This window comes from Castor canadensis, chromosome 2 (genome assembly GCF_047511655.1).
Source record: "Castor canadensis chromosome 2, mCasCan1.hap1v2, whole genome shotgun sequence".
In the NCBI taxonomy this organism is placed as follows: domain Eukaryota; kingdom Metazoa; phylum Chordata; class Mammalia; order Rodentia; family Castoridae; genus Castor; species Castor canadensis.
In genome coordinates, this window is record NC_133387.1 from 92,592,665 (window position 1) to 92,614,439 (window position 21,775).

Here is a 21,775-nt window from a genome sequence, read left to right on the forward strand (position 1 = left end):
CATTTAAAAAACTTTTAGCCTTTTATTTTTTAGAAGGCTAAAGATACTGATCATGGTTTGACATTAAATCAACTCTACATGTTAAAAATTTGGGAATAATTGCTGGAAATATTCCAAGCAAATTATGTGAATTTCCTGTCTACAGAAGGAAATGATCAAATAAAGGAAATTAAATGAATTCAATAATGAAGAGAAGGAGAAAAATGATGCTCCAGAAGAAAAATTTCAGAAGGAAATCAATAGGTAATTAGCAAAACAGAAGTATGAATGACTAGTAGAGTAATGGAAAAAGTATTTACCATCATAAAACTTGAAGAAATATACATTAAAATGAGACACCTTTTTTGCTTGTCAAATTGGCAAATGTCTATATGATTAAAGATTATTTCTTTTAATGTAGAAACGGTCTTTTAAATCAATAAGAAGAAAAGAATAATCCAGTACAAAATAATCCAAAGTAAATGTGGATTTAAGACAATAAGTAAAAATCCTCAAAGAATCATGAACCACAAATAAGCAAAGAAAGTGTGGAAGGTCACAAATGATATTAAAAAGCACATTAATATCTCAAAACATATTTTTGTTTAAGAAGTTTTTTAAACATCCAGTGATTGTAAAAGGCCAAGGAAACAGGGTCTCATAATCTCTCTGGAGAAAATATTTGTAATATATACCAAAGTTTTCAAAATATGACTGACTCTTGAAGTTCTACTCATCAAATAGAGCTGCTGTGTTTTATCTGTTTACATGCTAAACCCCTGTGTATGGTTTTATTTTACAAAAGGATTCCTCTGTTTAAAATTAAATGTTAAAACCTCAGGCTAAAATAAACAATGGGACATCCATTTATATCCTGGCATACATGACTGACATTCAAATAAGAAATGTTTCACTAAAAGGAAAGAAGTTAACTGAAAAAAGTTAGATCATGAAACACTGTGAGATATGTGTGTGTGCATGTGTTTTATAAATGTGAGTATAATATATGCCTAGAAAAGAATTTCAAATATACATTGAGGTGTTTTTAATGTTTTTCTCTGATTGAAGGGGATTGTGAGAAGTTTCTGCTTGTTTGCTTATTAAAAGTGTGTGTTTCAGAGTTTTGTAATAAGCATATCTTGTATTGTGTGTTGTGAAATCAGTACATTAATGACCTGAGCTACCTTTTCCACTCCATCCCCACATTCTCACCCTGCATCCTTGCTTCCTCCACCAATCCTCATGTCTCTGTTGATCTTTCATCTACAGTTGACACTCAGTTGACTCCCCTTGACCTCTGACCTCAGCTCTACCGTCTCTTCTCTCACCTCCCCTTTTTCTGACCGGCCCCTCTTGTAGCTTGTGAGCAGTGGCATCTGCATCCCCACCCCCCAGTTTGTCTGCCCTAGATTCTTCAAAGCTTCAAATAGTTACAAGGATCTATACCTATTGGATATGATTTAATAGACTCTAAGTAGTCATTACGTCTTCCTATCACCCAGTGCAACAATCTATCTTCAAGCCAGCCTCTGCTAGAAAACTATAGTGTCTGAATCCAATTAATCATCAAAATGCCTCTGTCTAACACACAATAATCTGAATAAATACACAAACATGAGAACATCCATTACATTTAGTAATTTTCACTGACAATCTCATGTACATCCCTTAAAGGCCACATAAATATGTTCGATCCATCTTCTTCATGACAACCTTTAAATAGTTAAGACAGCTATTAAGTCTCTTTTGAGTTTTTTTCTTTTCCTCTTTCTTTCAACTCTTCCTTTGTGACATGGCTTGTAGCTTACTCCCATAGACAAATTTAATAGAAAAATTGATGATGTTTCACTTAAAATAGGCTTGAAACCAATACAGTTTTCTAAGTATGTTTTGACCAACCAGTCAACAAAAGCCCTTACTTGTGGGATGTTTTTGCACAGTTAAAGCTTAAGAATGCAATCATTTTATTATTTCATTTCATTTCATTTGCGGAACCAGGTAACACTTTTGACCAAAAACTCTTAAGAGATTTAGCAAGGTCTGATGACGCCACATTTATTTTTTTTTAATAAAAAGATACAAAATAGGACAGTAAAGATAACAATCCATGAGTATTTTAAGTTTAAATATTTTTAAGTAAATACATAGTTATAAATATATATTTTAAAATATTATATAAATACACATTTTATATAAATATGTATATTTATGTATATACACATGGGGGTGGAAAATGGGTCTGTGTACAATAATTACTGGTTGTTGAAGAAAAGCCTAAATTTTGGGAAATGTCATGGTTCTACATTTGTTAAAAATACATACACTTTGAAGTCTTTTGTCAAATTGTACTTCCAGTGCTTTCTGGCTATGGAGCTTCAGGAATGTGATTTCCTGGTTTGTAATTTATACAATCCTTTCCAACAAATGTGGCTTATATTACATCATGTTTATATGTTTCAAAGCACAGTGTCTAGTCCAAGGTAAGTATTCATAACTAAGCATTTCTGATGCCAAAAAATCAAATTCATTGTTCACTTTGAGGTCGTCTGAATTTGCAGATGAGGTTACACTCCCTCCCTCTCTGCTTGCAGGCTTGTGGCTATTCATACAGAACATATGGTTAACTACAATCCTCACACGTATTTCTCATGAACTGATAATCAAGTTCTAGTCTTCTTATCCAAACCTTACCGCCATCTTCCTGTGGGTAGTGATGAATGTTTCAGATGTGGGCCAGACTGTATGTAAACTGGAAAACTAGAATCGGTGGTCCACCTGCAAGAACAGAGCTAAAGATATAAACAGGATCAACATGGAAGAGTCAGGTAGAACCAGCAAAGTGTGACAGGGACAGGAGTTAAGGGGCATTCTATTTGGTATCAAGAATAAGGGCAGAATCTCTGCAACTTGCTGTCATTGGTCACAAGCTGTGTGGGGCCCATGTGACTTTGGCTGCCATTAATTCTAATAGCTACTATTTACTAACCACCTGGCACAAAGCATTGTGCTAAATGCTTTCCTTGGTTACAGTAGCAACTCCCTCTCCATTGCAGTTTTACTTTCCATGGTTCTGTTACCTGAGGTGAATTGCAGTCTGAAAATATTAAACAGAAAATTTCAGAAATAAACAATTCATACGTTTCAAATCTTAAGCCACCCTGAGTAGCATAATGAAATCACTCACTGTCCCTCTCCACCTTTGTGAATGAGTCATCCCTTTATTCATCACAGCCACCTGTTAGTCACCTCATAGACAACTCAGATATCAGATTGACTGCCACAATATTCCACTGCTTATGTTCAAGTAATGTTTGTTTTTCTTAATGAAGACCCCAAAGTGCAAGACTTAGTGAATGCTGGCAATTTTATTACAGGATATTGCTAAACTTGCTCTGTTTTATTTTATTGTTGTTAATGATTTACTAGGTCTAATTTATACATTTAGCTCTATCATAGTTGTGACTGTTAATTTTTATTGTCAACTTGATTGGTTTGAAAGATGTCTAGGAGATTAGTAAAGCACTCCTCTGGTGGTGTCAGTGCAGGCGGGTCCAGAGATGATTGGCATGTAGAACAGCAACTCAGAGGGGAAGACCCACCTGAATCTGGGCAGCACCATCCAATAGACCAGGAGCCCAGACAGAACAAAAGAGGAAGGAAGAAACCAGTCTAAATGCACAAGCCTGATTCTTCCTGAGCAAGTGCATCTACTGCTGCTGCCCTCATCTATAGACACTAGACACTCCAGCTTCTTTAGCCTTTCAGTATAGACCCACCAGTGATTCTCCAGGGGATTTCCAGGCCTTCAGCCTCAGGCTGGGGCTGCATCACTGGTCCCCCTTGTTCTGACACTTCTATCTTCCTGAGCTGTCTAGCTAACAGGTTCCCTGGCTCTCCAGCCTGCAGGCAGCCATTGTAAGACTATCCAGCCTCCAATTGTGTAAGTGAATCTAACAAATCTTATTTGATAATTAAATATACTATATAACATATATAGTATATAATCTAGCATAATTAATTATATTGAATAAATTAAAATATATAAATTCAATACAATATAACATTATAGATGCATATTACATGTATATATATACACACGCACATACATATATATGTGTATATATATGCTATTGGTTCTGTACCTCTAGAGAACTCCAACTAGTACAATAGCTGTGTATATATAGGGGGAAAAAACACAGCATATAGGATTCAGTGCTACACACAGCTTTGAATATCCACTGGGTATCTAGGAACTACAATATGTCATTTCCCTCTCAGAGAGAAAAATAGGTACAGTTACTTTACAGATGAAAAGAGAAAATCTCAGAGAATTTAGGTTACTTCCCAAAGTTATCAGTCAAAGAAAGCATTATCAGGCTTTCTTTGACTCCGTAGGCATTACAAATAAACAGGATAGAAATACATACATGATGTATATATGTATACACGTGTATATGAACACGACATTATGAGACCCACTAAATAGTGTTTGAAAAGTGGGGAGGAGAGAGAGGTTGAGTGTAACAGGGGGGTGAACTTGTTCAAAGCACAGTGTATGCACCTATGGAAATTATACAATGAAACTCCCTTGTACAATGAATGTACACTAATAAATAATGAGTTTGTGATAGATCTTCACCCTTTGATAATTATGCTATTCATTTTTTGATGCTAAATTTGAGGCATTCTATTTCTCTTTTGGATGAGGAAAACAAGTCACCTTGTTTTGCTACTGGAATCCCTTATCTCCAAAACACTAGTCTCTTCTGTAAGCCTGTGAGACCCTTCAGCTCCATGCTTCACTCGTTTAGCCTCACTTCTGAGCATCTCCACAGCTGGATCCATTCTCCTAGTTTTTCATTAGATATCTGTATATGCCATCCCAGTCATAAGTTGTATGAAAACTTCCTCACTGTTCACAATATTCCCTGAGAACCTTGATTCTTCCAGGGTTCTAACAACTCTTCTCTTCCTGGTCCTTCTCTCTGTTTTGTATTTGTACTTCTCTATTTTCTTTGATATTGTTGTGGTCTTTGAAGCCTTCCAGGATAGCTCTTTGAGAGAGTTAATTCCAAAGTACTGTGCATAACTTTCAGCTAACATTGGGTTACCCCTGTGACAATGGCATATCCATGGTCTTTCTTATAAACAACTCTCCAGCACTTCCCCCATTGAAAACTTGTGGCTCTTTGAGAAGTGACAATTCCTTCCCAAGGCTGGATTTTGCATTTTCCTATTTGCATTTGAAGGAGAGTGATATGCTGTCACCACAAGACACAAAGGAAGAGAGTGGGGCTTCAGGCTCAACCACATGAGCTGTAGGGCTTCACTGCTGTGCTCAGTTATCAGCCAGCTACATCCAGGAAGCTCCTCAAGCACCAAAGGCCTTCTTTGTCTCTGAAAAGAGGAAAGTGATATGAAATCATTCTTCCTCTCCTATCCCAGGGCCATCTACTCCTGGCCCCTACTGTGAGTGGAGAGAGGAGAAATGAACAGTCACACCGCAATTTCATTTGGCCCAAGTCATCTCAGCATCTGTAAAGTAAGAATTCATCTGTCACCAAATAAAGTCATTATCAAAGCAGCTGTTGCCCAGACATGATGCTCAGCTGGAGAGGTGGAACAGCAATTTATCTCTTAGCAGCAGCTTTGCCAACATCTAACCTGCAACTTACAGAGGAGGAGCAATCCTCAGAACAGAAAGTTAAAGCAGACATATCGAAAGTGACTCATTCTTCTTTTAAAAATGTCTATCTTTTAAAATATATAATAGTCAGAAAACCTGAAAATTCCAAAAGCATGTACACAGAAAAATTGTAACCAAGAAGATAACCATCATTAATATTTTAATATATTCCCCATCTGAGCATATAAAATTGAGAATATATTTTTACGCATTTGTATCTCCAACTGAATGGCCTCAGCTGGGGGGAGAATGCATCAATCCATACAACAGCATCTGTTTAGCCAGGTTTCCTTGGGGTCTCACCCAGGGTCCTGTTCATCTCCTTCCAGAGCATGGCATCTTGTTTCATGAGACCAGGAACCATGACATTCAGAAAATCCCAGTGGCAGCTCTCAGTACTCTTGACTTTACACAGCAAATATCTCTGTTCAGAATTAATGCATGAGAAGGATAGCAAAATTAAGTAAATACCCAGGGGAAAGTTGAAGGAAATACTTCAAGCCTAAAGGAACTCAAATGACACACGATGTTAGTTAGAAAACTCTTCCCAGACTCAACTTGAAGAACAAAGAGGAAAAGAGGCTGGATCTAGGCTCAGAACTGGGGCTCTTTCTGCTATCAGAGCTCACTGCAATCCTGCTTGTGAATCCTCTTCACTCCCCCTCCCCCAACCCTCTTTAATGAACCTCCTTACAGGAAAGGAAGATGTCTAAGGTACATGCCTTACTTCAAGGAAGTCACAGATGATACATATCATCTTCTAGGGTCAGTTATTCAACATCAGCACTATGGACATTTAGACCAGCTCATTCTTTGGTGTGGAGGATGTCCTGGTTTATAGGGTATTTAACCACATCCCTGGCCTCTGCTAACTCAATGCTAGCAGCTCCTGTCCTTTTCCCCCCTAGCTGTGATAACCAAAATGTCTCCAGACATTGCCAAATGTCCCTTGGTGGGCAAAAATACCCCAACCTGGGATCTGCTGAACTACATATGCAAATGATCCTATTTGCAAATCACAAAAGTTTCAGCAGAAAGTCCCTAACAGATGTTAGAGCAGAGGGTACCACATAGCTATCTAGTTTTGAAAGGAGAAAAGAAATAAAAAGGGACTACAGATAATACATTTTAAACCTTCTTGACAACCTTTCAATGTAGGCCTCATTTCCTTCTTTTTTTTGCTAGCGTTGGATTTCTTCGTTTGTTTGTTTTTGTTGTTTGGGGTTGTATTTTTTTGTTGTTGTTGTACTCGTATTTAAGTTCAGGGCCTTGTGCTTGCTACAGAAGTGCTCTACTACTTGAGTCACATCCTACAGCCCTTTTACCTTTGTTATTTCAAATAGGATCAAGTTTATGTCCTGGCCAATCTGGACCTTGTTCCTCCTATCTATACCTCCCACCTAGCTGGGATGCAGATGCATGCCACTACTCAGCTTTTATTTGTTGAGATGAAGGTCTGTTAAAATTTTTACCAGGGCTGGCGTCAAACCTCTAGCCTCTTGATCTCTACCTCCTGAGTAGCTGGAATTACAGATGTGAACCAGTGTGTCTGGTGGCTCATTTTATAGGTTGAAAAACTCAGAAAAGGACAAGTAACTTGCCCAAGATCACACAGCAAGCAAACATCAGCGCTCATTCCTCTGCAATGGTCTATTTAGCCAGAAAAACAGAAAAACAGTTCCTGGAGTTAGAAATAAGGAAACCTTACGAATTCTGAATGTATAAATCATAAATAAGAAAACTGGAGAAGAGGTGGGCCTGAACAGAGGCAGACTTAAGTGACACCAAAAACTGACTCTATAGAGAATATTTTACCCACTTTGACATCCTCCAGTTTGTTTAGAATTACTTTGTCAGCAAAATTGCCGTTGGAGTATTTTGCGTGCTGATTGGGCCTACAATTATGCTTCCCTTGATGAAGGCGTGCTAGAGCTAATTTTAAATGTGATTATCATCAGCACGACATCCACTTGAAGCTGCTTTTCAAACAAGTGGCGGTGATTTCCCAGGGTTCAGTGTCAGAGCTGTTGCCAGAAGTCTCTGTGGCCTCTTCCTCTCCCACCCCTGCAGCCCCTCCAGACACTGTGGGGTCTTAGTGTGCTCAGCTCAGAGTGCCTTCATGCAAGGAAAGCCCCAAAGTACCTCTCAAGAGCCCACAAAGGCCACCGTATCTAATCCTGGCCTGAATCAGATAATGACGGGAGATTGAGGTTTTATCAGATTAATGAGAGTTAAAGCTCTGAGGGCCAGTGGGTTGAATCCTCCGGTATTAATAAAAATAATACATGACTTGTGTGGCCTTTGCTCTGTTGTTGAGGGATAAGGGCAGAGAAGGACTGACACAGATTATTGAAAAGCCTCTTAGCTCCAAAGCCTGTCTCTCAGACCTTCCAGTCTTTCTTTGAATAAAACATGTATTAGGCAAAACAGGAGCTGTGAAGGTTGGTCTCAGCAGACCCACTTCAACCAATAGAGGAGCTGGTCAGTCCACCTGCTGCTTGTGACTACACTGCTTTCTGCTCCCTGTTCACTTGAACATGCAAGGGTCCCCATTCTGCAGCATACTCAGACTTCTTCCAAGTGGGGAGGTGACTTATCTCAGTTTGTTTTGTGTTACTATAGCAAAATACCTGAGTGTGGCTATTTGATAAGGAAGTGAAGTTTGTTTAGCTCACATCTTGGAAGCTGAAAACCCCAAATCAAGTCCTGTGAAGACTTTCTGGTTGCACCATAACAGACAGAAAGCATTATGTAGCAGCAATGTGTGCAAAAGAGAGCTAGGAAGCAAGAGACCAGAAAGGATCAGGCTGGTTTATTTATAAGAATCTGCTTTCTCAAGAATTATCCTGCCCCACAAGACGACCACTCCCATGAGACAGCATTCATCCTTTGTCAAGAGTGGAGTCCTCACTGTTCACTAGGCCCCACATCTTTTTTCTTTCTTTCTTTCTTTCTTTCTTTTATTTTGTCATTTTTACATTTACTTATATGTGTATACATTGTTTGGGCCACCTCCCCACTTCTCTTCCGCTCCCACCTCTACCACCCCCCCTCCCCTTTCAGGTAGAACCTCTTTCACCCTCTTGGTTCTCTGATTTTGTTGAAGAGGAAATACAGAAGATAATAAGAAAGACATAGCATTTTTCTAGTTTGAGATAAAGATAGCTACACAGAGAAATTCCTAGTGTTGCTTCCATACACTTGTGTATTGCAACTTACATTGGTTCATCTCTGCCAGACTTCTTCACTACTTCCTGGTCCCCTTCCCACAGTGGCCTCTGCCAGTTTAAAATTACTTTATTTGCTCCTCTACAGTGAGCACATCAACCACATTCAAGTTTGAGATTTCCTTCCGTTTCCTTATTCTTCCATGAGCATTCTCCTATTAGTGTGTGACCCAGGTCCAATAATATTACTGCATTTGTTTTGGGTCTATAATCCACATATGAGGGAGAACATGTGATTTTTGGCCTTCTGAGCCTGGCTAACTTCACTTAAGATGATGTTCTCCAGTTCCATCCATTTACTTGTAAATGACAAAATTTCATTCTTCTTCGTGGCTGAGTAAAATTCCATTGTGTATAAATACCACATTTTCTTGATCCATTTGTCGGTAGTGGGGCATCTTGGCTGTTTCCATAGCTTGGCTATTGTGAATAGTGCCGCAATAAACATGGGTGTGCAAGTGCCTCTGTAATAACTTGAGTTGCATTCCTTTGGGTATATCCCTAGGAGTGGTATTGCTGAATGATATGGCAGATCTATGTTTAGTTTTTTAAGGAATCTCCATATTATTTTCATAAGTGGTTGTACTAGCTTACATCCCCCACAGCAGTTTTCCTTTTTCCCCACATACTCGCAAACATTTGTTGGTGGTGGTGTTTTTGACAATAGCCATTCTAACAGGAGTGAGGTGGAATCTTAGTGTGGTTTTGACTTGCATTTCCTTTATGGCCAGGGATGGTGAGCATTTTTTCATGTGTTTTTTGTAGGCCCCACCTCTTAAGGTTCCACCTCCTCAGCACACTGGAGACCAGACCTCCAGCACATAAACCCCTGGGGAACAAGCTAAATCCAAACCCCAGCCTGACCTGAGGGAAACAGCAAGGCACAACACCATCTTTGCATTTAGAAAATGGAAGGAAGGGAAGGAAGCTGCTGGGTCCTTCTTTACTTCTGCAGACCAACCTTTAAGGCCTGGAAAGCCACTGGTGCGTCTTTGAACACCAACCTCTGTCTGGAGGATCTCAGTTCTGGCCCCTAAAGAATTCTGGGGTCCAAGAGAGCCCACAGTCTCTGCAACTGCATCTTACTGGTGTTCTTGGGCTTTCTATTATTGACATTAATATTTTTAATATATCAACTATAGCTTTTAAAAATGTTTTTGGGGCTTGAACTCAGGGCCTTCTGCTTGGGAGGCAAGCACTCTACCACTTAACCACACCCTCGGTCCTTTTGCTTTTCATGTTTTTGTGATAGGGTCTTGTGTTTTCACCCAGGACAGTCTTACACGTCAATCCTTCAATCTTTGCCTTGTAAGTAGCTGGGATTACAGGCATGTACACCATACCTAGGTTTTTATTATCATTTTTTTATCAGTACTGTGTTTTGAACTCAGGGCCTTAAGCTTACTAGGCAGGTGCTCCCTGGGTTGTTTTTGAGACAGGGTCTCGCTGACTTTTTGCCCAGGTTGGCTTACAGGGATGAGTCACTTCTGCAGGAAATATATCAACTTTAAAACACATTTTGGCCTATGACATTTTCATGTGTTTATCCTTTTTATTTTATTCTTTGCCAATTTTGTTTCATTCTTAAGTATCTAGTCTTATTTAACACTTTTCTATTCCATCATCGACCTTCTGGGTTTTAGAGCCAGGGCTTCTTTTTAAAGTATTTTTAAATATATATTTTCATTAACATTATTGTTCTACATTATATTGCATTATATAAATTTGATTTTTTTGTTTTGGTTTTCATTTTAGCTTTTGAATTTCAGTTCCTTTCTCTTTTAATTTATTCATTTTTGAGACAGAGTCTTGCTATGTAGCCCACATTGGCCTCAAATTCACAATCCTCCTGCCTCAGCTGCCCAAGTTCTGGGATTACAGGCATGCACTACCCCATCTGGTTAGGTTTTATTTTTTGTTTCACTGTTTAATCATTGAGCCTTTCACCTATTCATTTTTTACTTGACTCCTTTCACAGATTCGTTTAAAAGATCTTTTCTATTCTTTCAAATTTTTAAAAACATTCAGCCCTTAAGTTTTTAGTTTGTTTCATCCAAACATTGTCTTACTACTTTTTCTTTTTAATTTCCTTTTATAAATTTATTCTTATTTAAGTCTGTGATTCCCTCCAGACACTTGTTAATGCTGTTTTTGGCATGTTATATAATAAGTTGGGTATTCACCTAAAGTTTGGATATAATTCCCCAAGTTGCTGCACTAAAGAGAGGCTAGATGTCTTTTGCCTTTTTGCTGTACACGCCATCTCTCACGGATGGCCCCAAGAGATTTTTCCATATGAAATTTTAGAAATGAAGTCTAAAGGGCAGTGCACATATGCGTACACTTCTTACCTTATGAAACAAAATTCTTTCCCTATCAGGACAGAGAACCCGTGTGGAAACAGAGGTGAGCAGCCAGCCAGACAGCATCATCATAGCAAGTTAGATAATTGCATTATCTCATAGCGCTGGGGATTGGGAGGCTCTTGGACCGCAATGGAAGGAGCTCTGAACTTGGTCTCTCACACAGGTGAAGGTTTAACTTGCTTTCATTAGTTGTTTCCCCTCTCCTAACCGGGGGTCCCTCTACAAAATGGGATGGTTAGGCTAGATATGTTCCAAGTATCACTAATGCTATTAGAAGCACTTTGTATTGCTTTATTGCATTCATTATTTTCAAGTATCAGGCACCAGCTCTTAAAGGAATTCGTAACCTCTGTAACTTCACCAAAAAATAAGGATAAATTCCAAGTAATTGGCCCATCAATTTATATGCCTTGCAAAGTAGCAGTCATGTTTTTTTCACCACTAACTCTGCTCCATTAGTGCCTGGCACACAGGACACGTTCCGTGATTGCTGTGTGTACAAGGAGCATTCTAGTGTATGTTAACCAACCCCAACTCCCAACCAGCTCTGAATACAGTAATAATTCAGAACTAATCACAAAAATTGGGCCTGATATTTTGAAAATAGTAAGTTTCTGATTTTTCCTCTTACCAGCTGAACACTGTGTAGATGTTTAACCTATCTCTCTGAACCCAAGTCCTCTCATCTATAAAATGGAGAACACTATAACTCACCTAGTGAAGTAAGTAAGGCTTAGAGATAATATAAATAAATGTCACAGTATGGAGGTTGGCAGTACATAGAAAGTTCTTTCTTAAGGTGTTAATGTTTAGTATTGTTAACATTTGGAAGAGAAACTGTAGCTTTTTATAACATTGAATATTAACTTGTCACCAAGTATCTATGATACAAAATAGATGATGCAATATATTGCATATAGCTTTTTAAAGAGAGACTAATGGAATTAATAGAGTTAATAGCAGTGTTCTTCTTTAGTTATTTATTGCTATCTCACAAATTACCACAAAATTCAGTGGCTTAAAATAATCCACATTTGCCATTTCCCATAGTTTCTGTGGTTTGGGGTGCAGGTGGGGCTCTGACTGAGGATCCCTCACAACACTGCATCAGCATATTGGCTGGGCTGCAGACATCTGTGGGCCCAACACCTGCTTCTCATGTGGCTCAATTACAGGACTGGCAGGCTGATGCTGGCAGTTGGCAGGGAGCCTCAGCTCCTGCCATAGGGCTCTGTCTCTCCAGAGGATTCCTGAGTGTCCTCAGAGCACAGCAGCTGACTTCCTCCAGAGAGGGGTCCAGGAGCACATAAGGTAGAATCTTCAATGACTTTCATGATCTAGCTGTGAAAATTACACTTCACTGTATATGCCATATTCTGCAGGTTACAAAATCAGCCTGGTTTAATTTGGGAGGGAGCACAGGGGGTATACCCCAGGACATGAGGATTGTTGGGGGTCACCCCAGAGATGGTCTACTGACCTCCTGCATCACTGTGTTTGTCAAAATTGCACATTCCTGGAACCCATCTTCTTAAGATTGCATAAGCTACACTAAACTTCAAGAACAAATGCTTTATTGAACTTTTATACAGATGCAAATGCATTGCAGTTGTTATGAATGATTGCTCTGGAGAATGAGATAGAGGTCTAAGGACAAACAACAACCTTTGGAATAATAATCAGGTGTTACTTTTCTAACAAGAGTTTTAATTAAATGATTTTTAAATGTTATTATGCAATCCCTTCAGATGCCTTCCTTTAATATTTGAATGTCTTTGGACTTTAGGATAGAAAGTAGAACAAGTTACAAGAACATAGTCTCTAAATTCCAGTGCTGTTCCCTGCTGCATTAAGAGAGACGTTAGAATTCCATGGAGAACCACTATAAGCAATGCACCTGCTCTGGCCTTGCCATGTTCCTCTTCAAAGAATTGGAAGCTAATCAAGGAGAGGCAAGGTGGCCCAGTTTCTTTTCCTCTCCCTTCCCCTCACTGAGCTAGTACACATCTACAAGAGAGAGATCAAATACCTCAGCAGAGAACTCATTGGTGCGAGTGAATGCGGATGTCCTTGTTTTAACACCCAACTACTTCCAGTATCCTACTTAGGACATTTATTTACACAGCCCCATGCCACTTCTAGAAGGTTTTTTTTCAGATCAAAGTTCCCCAGCTGATTTTCACGAATCAAGGCCAAAGGCTGATCAGTATTCTCTCCAGGGATTTTAGCCAGAGTCAGACCATGGGCAACTAGAGTGAGCATAGAAAGACAAATGGGGTGGGAAGATGAAAAGGGAAGAGACAGAGGAAATTTGCATTCACATATTTGGTGGACTACCTGGACTAGTGCCTTGGTTGGTCATGTCTGGATTAATATTATAGTATCATATTATCAACACATCTCTGTTGAGTGGAGGGCAGTGAGAGTAGAAATACAGATTGATTCCTCCAAGACTATGCTCAGTGTCACACTTGTATGCAGAGAACCCCTGCCTGCCTCCCATTTGGCCACTGTTGTTTCACTGGGATACCACAATGGCAAACATCCCTTTTAAATTTACCTGGATAAACATCACTGATTACCTCTTTAGGATGGAGTCCTAGAAGAAGAATTATCAGGACAAAGAATATGAACAACCTTGAGAACTTTAATTCTGTTCATTAATTAGGCAAATATTAATTTTTTCCTGATGGATGGCCTATTATAGACAAGGGTTCTGTAACAGATGTGTTTATGGGCACATGAATAGCAATTTGTTAGAAAGAGCAGGGCTTTGATGCTCTTCAATCGCCCAGTCTCCTGGTTAGGCTTTAAATGCTTCAAACTGTTCACTGGTGGTCCACAAAGTTTTCAACGTCAGTGTCCTACTCTGCGTAAAAGCTGGAAATTCCTGAGTCAGCATAACCAAACCAATGTGGAATATTCAGATGAACCAGGTAGCCTGTCAACTGATAGACCAAAGAATTCATACATCTTGATGGTGTGGAAAGGAAGTGGGGAGAGCTTTTAATAATTGAGATGCAATTTGTGTATCCTTTAAAAGTGTATAATTCATGATTTTTAGAATACTTGCAATGTAGTACAATCAACACTACTTATTCCAGAGTGTTTTCATCACTCCAAAATAGAAATCCCATATTCCTTATCAGTCACTCCTCATTTCTCCTTCCCTCCAACCCCTAGCAATTACTAATCTGTCTATCTGTATTTACCTATTCTGAGTATTTCATGTGAATGGAATCACATAATATGTAACTTTTTGTGACTGGCTTCTTTTATTTAGCATATTTTGTTCAAGGTTTCCCCACGTTTTGCATATATCAGTACTTCAATCCTTTTTTCTGTTGAACAATACTTTATTAGATGGATATATCATCTTTCATCATCAATTCATCTGTGGGAAGTTTTCAGTGTAAACCTTTAAGTAGGGAATTCATTCAGAAAATAATTCCCAATTAAAATGTTACACCCTGAGAATTCTCTCTAAGTAAGTAACCAGCACCCAGATCAAGAAACAGAATGTTATCAGAATCCCCCAAACCTCTCCTGTGATGGTTAATCTTGATTGTCAACTTGAGAAGTGCCAAGATTAGTAAAGGACACCTATTAGTGTGGCTGTAAGGTCAGTTTCAGAGATTAACTAAGGGAGGGAGACCCTCCCTGAATGTGGGTGGTACCATCCTACAGGCAGGGAGTAGGGAGGGGGCACACATGGTATTAAAGGAGAAAAAGAAGAAAGTACACCAGTACAGGCACTCTCTCTCTCTCTGTCTCTGTCTCTGTCTGTCTCTCTCTTTCTCTCTCTCTCTCTCTCTCTCTCTCTGTCTCTCTGTCTCTCTGTGTCTCTGTCTCTCTCTCTGCTTCCTGACCACCATGATGTGAGCTGCTCCCCTCTCTCTATGATGGACTAATACTTCTGAACTCATGAATAAATCCTTCCTCTCTTAAGTTGTTTTGGTCAGATATTTTGTCACAGTGATGAGAAAAGTAACTAGTATATGTCCTTTTCCAGTCTCTAGTCACTCTCCAAATACACACATCAAACGCCATAGATTTTTGATTTTTTACAAATGAATTGTACAATATGTAGTCTTCTGGATATGGTTTCTTCACACTCAGCTTTGTGTTCGTGAGATTCTTCACGTTGCTGCATATGGTTGTGGTGGATTCTTTCTCAGTGTGCTATGGGTTTTCCATTGTGGGAATGCATAACATAATTTATTCACCCACCCTACTGTTATGGATATTTGGATATCAGTTTTTAGCAGTTGGTAATGATGCTGCTCTGAATTCTTGTACATGCTTCTCAATGAATACATGTACACAGTTTTGTTTGACTATACATCTAGGAGTGGAATTGCTTGATGTATGCCTATGTTCAGTTTTAATAGATACTAGCTGACAGTTTTCACAATGATTGTATGGTGACACTATCCCCAGCAGTGCATGTGAGTTTCAGCTACTTCCCATCATTACCAACACAAAGGATTGTCTGGCCTTTCATTTTATCTACTCTGATATCACATTGCTGCTTGAAATTATTTTCCTAAGTGATTATTGGAGTTTGGCACTGTTTCATGTGGTGCCATTTGGAAACTTTCTTTTTTTTTTTTTAGGTGTCCATTCAATGTTTTCCCCCATATTTCTACTTGATTACCTATTTGAAATTAATTTGTAGGTATTCTGGATTTGAATCTTTTGTTGGATATAGTCATTACAAGTATCTTCTATTCTGCAACCTGTGTTTTCATTCTCTTAATTGTATCTTTTGAAATAGTTATAAATTTGAATGCGATACAGTTTACTGATGTTTTCCTTTATGGTTAGTGAGTTAAAAAATATTTTTTATTGAAGAAACTTTTCCTCCCCCAGGTCCTGAGACTATGATTTGATATTGAAATATTTGTTATTTCTCAACTTCACACTAAATGTGAATGTAGTTCTGTTATAGCTCCATCAGGTATGATATACAGTGAATTATAGATATTCTGAATGAAAATAAGAACAAAGAAACAAATCATATCATATAATTCTCCAGTACCCTGAAGAGATCTATAAGCTCTTCTCTGTTAGCCTTTAAAGGAACATGGTCCACAGTTGTGTCAATTAGCCTCCCTTGAATCTGTAATTCCTTTCCAACCTGTACGCTGTCTTCATTGGTGGCAACAATTAGTTTTGACTCATTCATTAATCTTTGCCTTTCATCTAAGTATAATAGAGACTTCATGACTCTATTGTCAGTTCATATCTGGTCAAGGAAGAAGGAAGGAACTTTCTGGAAAGGACAGCTTAACCGTAACCATATTCAGATAGATTTATCTCCCCATCTGAGCCCTTCTTGAAGATGACAAGCATTCTTTCAATTACCAATCTGGTGACTCTTAGAGTCATAATTTTTGTTGCAGGGAGCCAAGGGGACAGGAAATAAAAATTAGCCAGATATTCAATAACATTTTACTGTCATATGAAACAGCAGGACTGTGCACAGTCCAGCTTCACGCCAAGGGTCACCTGATACACACAGCATTAGCATCAAGCTAGCAGTGATGACTGATTCTGATACTGCATCATGCTGCAAACACAAGGCATAACCTTCCTCCAAATTAATTGCTGCTAAATACAAACTGAATCGTAAAACCTAATTGTGAAGAAGGGCTGATTTGTGGGTGCTCAGAGCAGGTAGCAGTGTGTCACAGGTCTCATGCACAGCACCTCCCAGAGCACAGCACCTGTGTCTCACAGTGGTGAAAGGCTGTTTGAGCTTTCAGAACACTCTTCATAGATAGCCCACAAAATGAGGCTACTGGTAGGATTAGGACAGCAAAGGAAGGATAAGCACAGCCAAAATGGCTTCCATCCCAGTGGCACTACTGCATTCATACAGCAGGAAGGGAGGAGGGAGGTACTGAGTACACTTGACTGAAGACATGGGGTCATATCCCAAGAGGCTGGGCTAGAGAATAATCTAAGAAGGTGTGACAAAATATACTCAATCTTGTCTCCAAAACAAACTATTTTCTCAAAGTTTGGGAGAAACCGTTAGATAAGAAGCTGACAGTATAAGAAATGCTTATTAAAAACTCATATGTGAAGAGTTAAGGATTTCTCAAATACTATCTTGTATTTGAGAGTGTGATAATTTTTCTTCTTTACCCTATGAAGCAACATTTCAATAAAATAATCTACAAGAGTACTTTCTATTGCTCTTCAAAAAAAGGGCTAGAGTAGTTGAGGGTAGGGAGTATAAAACTGGAATTAGTGGTATGTTGAAGGGAAGGCTGCTCACCTGAGCTCACCTGAGCTCACCTGAGCCCTGATACCTTGCTGCCTTAGGCAGTAACCGCAGAGTTCAGATAGGAGCTCTTAAGAAAAGAGTGACTTTCTGTCTGCTTTGCCACAAAGTGGCCTTGCTCTTCCTATTTCTGCTAGGACTTCTTACCCCAAGCCCTACCCATGGCTTATTCTTTTTCACCCTTCAGGTCTCAGCTCAAATGCTGTCCCTCAGAGAGACCTTTCTGCAACCATCAAAAGAAGTTACCTCATCCCACCACAATGATAGTCACTCTCATTCAGGTCACATGTTTATTTCTTCCATGGTAGTTATCACCAAAGGCAATCACCCTTGGAAGCATTGAAGTAAGGACTTTCTCCCTTGTTCACTGCTCTATTCATGGAGCCTCAAACAGGTATTGTAGGGATTAAATGTTTGTAGGAATAATGAATACAATGACCAAAGAAAACAAAAAAAAAATCTAACTGGGAATTGCTGGGCAATATTCTGAAATATAAGTGACACACTTTAAGTCAGCAAAAGCATCAATATATTGCAAGTTCTGAACGCATAAACCTTCTTACTGTGAAGTTGGAATAGTGTACTAGTTATCTATTGCCTTGTAATAAAAGAGTGCTAAAACTTTGTAGATGAAAATAATCACTGTTCTGAGGGCTGGACATCCAGAACTGGCTAAGCTGGAGACTGGGAAGCTTTCTGGCCAGGCTCCCCAGGGGTTTCAGTGAAGCTGATAGTTGGGTTGCAGACTCTGAGGAGACGACTGAGGCTTATGGATCCCTTTCCAAGCCCACTCCCATGACTGCTGGCAGAAGGTGTCATGTCCTCCTGCATTGGCCTTTCCATAGACTGCTCACAATATAGAGTCCTTTGGAACACATGATCCACAAGGGAGCACACAGGAAAATGACAGTCTCCTGAGAAAGGTGAGGTCTTTTACACCCTAATCTCCTAAGTGACACATCATCACTTATGCTGTATGGTTCTGGGCACACAGACAAACTGGGAATATGGGGCACCCTACCAGTATGTAAACACCAGGAGGCAGGGGGCATTGGGGACATCTTCCAACCTGGCTACTTCTTGGCAAAGAGAGGGATCTCCATTCAGGTCTGGTTTCCTTGTGTCTCTGGATAGCCTAAAATCTACTGCTCATTATGGGATGTCCTGTTTTATCCTTGCTCCAGGTTCATCTGTCTTGAGAGGCCCTTGTTCCGAAGTGGGCCTCACTCATCCTCAGCTTATGAACCAGTTTACTGTTCACTTTAACTATATACATTGGCCTTGCTGCAAAGATTTTTTTCTTCCCACGAATAGAGGCTGCAATGCCTTGGCCCCTGATTACTTTTGTGCTGAAGTGGGTTCTTTTGCAGGATGTGGTCTCTCTGCTCTAATTGGAGCATCTCTATTCTGTGCCACCAGTCCAGTGACTGTCCTGGTTTCAGTTTGCTCTGGAGTGGGAAGTGGCGCTTCCCCCGCTCGCTTTGGAAAGCACTAAGCCCTTCAGAGCAAACACGTGGATGCTGTGAAGCACCATGAAGGCTCAGTTAAGTGCCTGCCTTTCTGTGGCACAGCTTTGATCATTTATCTAATTGTTTAACTATTGGATGCCACAATGTATGCAGGTCCATGAATTGCAAATTCCAAAGAACTCTGTAGGAAACTTCTAAAAAATACCCATTTCCTAGATATTAGTCCAGAACATCCAGGTTCCATTTGTGAATTTTCACTTTCTAGTAGCTTGAATGATTCTGATAATCAAAGGAGTTTGGAAAGAGTTGTGGCAGACTAGTGAAGAGGCTTTAAAACAGTCATATCAGAATTTTGTATTGCTAACATGAGGAGATCCTAGAAGCCAATGTGATGCTATTTCTGTAATTTACTTGGGCAAAATCCAGAGAATGAATTCTCCTGCCACACTCGTGGCCCCCTCTACCTAGTTCCTAACCTTCTACCATGCATCTTTTCTCTTTCTCATTGGGGATAGGAAGTTGGGGGAAATCAGACCCTCCTAAGTCTCATGGAGTGAGTACCTTAACTGTCAAGAAGTTTTCTTACCAGGATACGGGGATGGAGAATAAGATAAACCAGTGCAGATGGACACCTGAGCCTGCCAGAAACTGCCAACTGCTGACATCATCTACTCATGCATCTATTCAGCTGTGGCTTTCAATAGTGCAGTCCAGTGTGAAAAGAGGGAAAGCAAACAGGGTAAGCTCATCCTTCAAGCCTCTTCTGAAAGTTGGATGACATCAAGTTTGCAATGAGTGAACAGTGTCCCAGCCAATACCTGCTTCTTGGAGGAACATTTAATGGCACTGCATAGAAATTATCTTGGTGCCCATGTTTATGTACAATAAGGGACAATTTCAGCTCTGGCTTCAAGCCAGACATCATTTTTCCTTCCAAAAGGGATGTAAAACATCCCTCAACTTGCTACGGTGTGCCAAGTACACAGTCATCAGAGCTGGGAGCACCAGGCAGAACAGCCAGAAGAGAGAATCAAAGAATCTACCCCAACAAGCACCACTGGCCAAGCGCAAGGGAGGGAAGCAATGTACATCCTAGAAATCCATGCTAAGGACTCAGAATAATGATGGTTTTATAGGAAACACATCCAAATAATAGGGCTTTTAAATAAAGTTTTGCAACCAGGGAGAATAGGTGATCATCTTCTTTATGAGTCTGGGGCACTATGGCAGCACCCAGGAAAGGAGAAGGAGCCAGGGGTCAACATCAGAATTCAGTCTGACTTTTCTTGTGTATTGTGTATATGTCATACACATGGATGTCAGCCATGTGTGATTTCACTAATGGGGTGGCTGTAGATGTTCTCAATTAGTGCTTTGGTCATCTCTATCCAGTCTGAACCAAACAATTTCTCCAAGGATCGTGATAGAAATTCCTTGACTCAATGTTTGCTAACAGACAGTGTGAGTTAGGAATCCACAGTGAAAATCGGGTGTCTATTTTCCTTTCCAGAATTTTATATTGGCAAAGCTTCTTTCTTTTGGGGAGTATACCACACTCTCCAATGCTGTGTCACTGCACAGGTCTTTCTAAAACTTGTTAATTTTTAACCAACCAAATTTATACATTTTGAATATGAATTTTCTTTTTAAAAACATCAGATTAAATATTTATTTTTCAATGATTTTTCTAGAAACTGTCAAGAACTTGTAATTTGTGTTTATAAGTTCTCTAATGAATAAGAGATTGCTTTTAAAAATGATAATCATCAGATTTCTCTATTTATAGGAAATGAATGCAAAGCAAAAAACAATAGTCATTTCCATTTCTCAATTACTTCATTCAAGTTATGCATGTGTGTTCTAAAGGAGAACTATTTAGTTAGGTTTTTTAAAACTTAATGCTTGCTTCTGGTTTGTTTAATGAATCCCATTATTTTCGGTTGTCTCTTATCTTTTCTTATAAGCATCACATTATTTACTCTTACAAGCGCTCCACATTAATATGTATGAGTGTTAGCTCCCTTCATTTCACTCTATGTAAATGAGCAAGCACAGCTTTGCATGCCCGTGAACACACATCTACATACATGCACAACACACATACATACCGTACTTGCATGACTACATGCAGAAAGAATATGTCTTCTCCAATCATTCTAAGAGTCCACACAGAGCACTAAATTAACAGAGGAAAGCCCGATATTGTAGTTGATCTTCTCCAGCTCCAAATGCCATGTAATTTTTTAAATTAGCTTTCATTTTCATGAAAGTTACATACGCATACATATTGACATAAGTAACTATACCAGGCTTATTACCAAATCAAACCTCCAAAACAACAAAACTCTCTGTTCCTCACCACAATTTCAAGTTTCCATTTCTAAGAGGCTAACTTTTGCAACTTTTTTTTGTTCTGTTGAGAAAGTGTCTGATTATATAGCCCAGGTTGGCCTTACAATCATGAACCTCCCAGCCTCCTAAATTCTGAGATTATAGGTGTGTACCTCCACACCTGGCCACTATGCCTGGTTTTTTCTTTCTTTTTTTTTTTTTGCAACTCTTAAAGCTACTGTTTTGGTTTTATTTTTTATCTTCAAATCAATAAACAGCACTACATTTAGAACCACTTAAGGTATTTCAGTAGCAGGCAGTATAAGATGATATCATATTATGTTCTCATAATGGAAGATAAGGGTTTAGATCTCTTTTACTGTTCCTTCCAGCATTATCACCTCTTTCTCTCTCTCTCTCTCTCT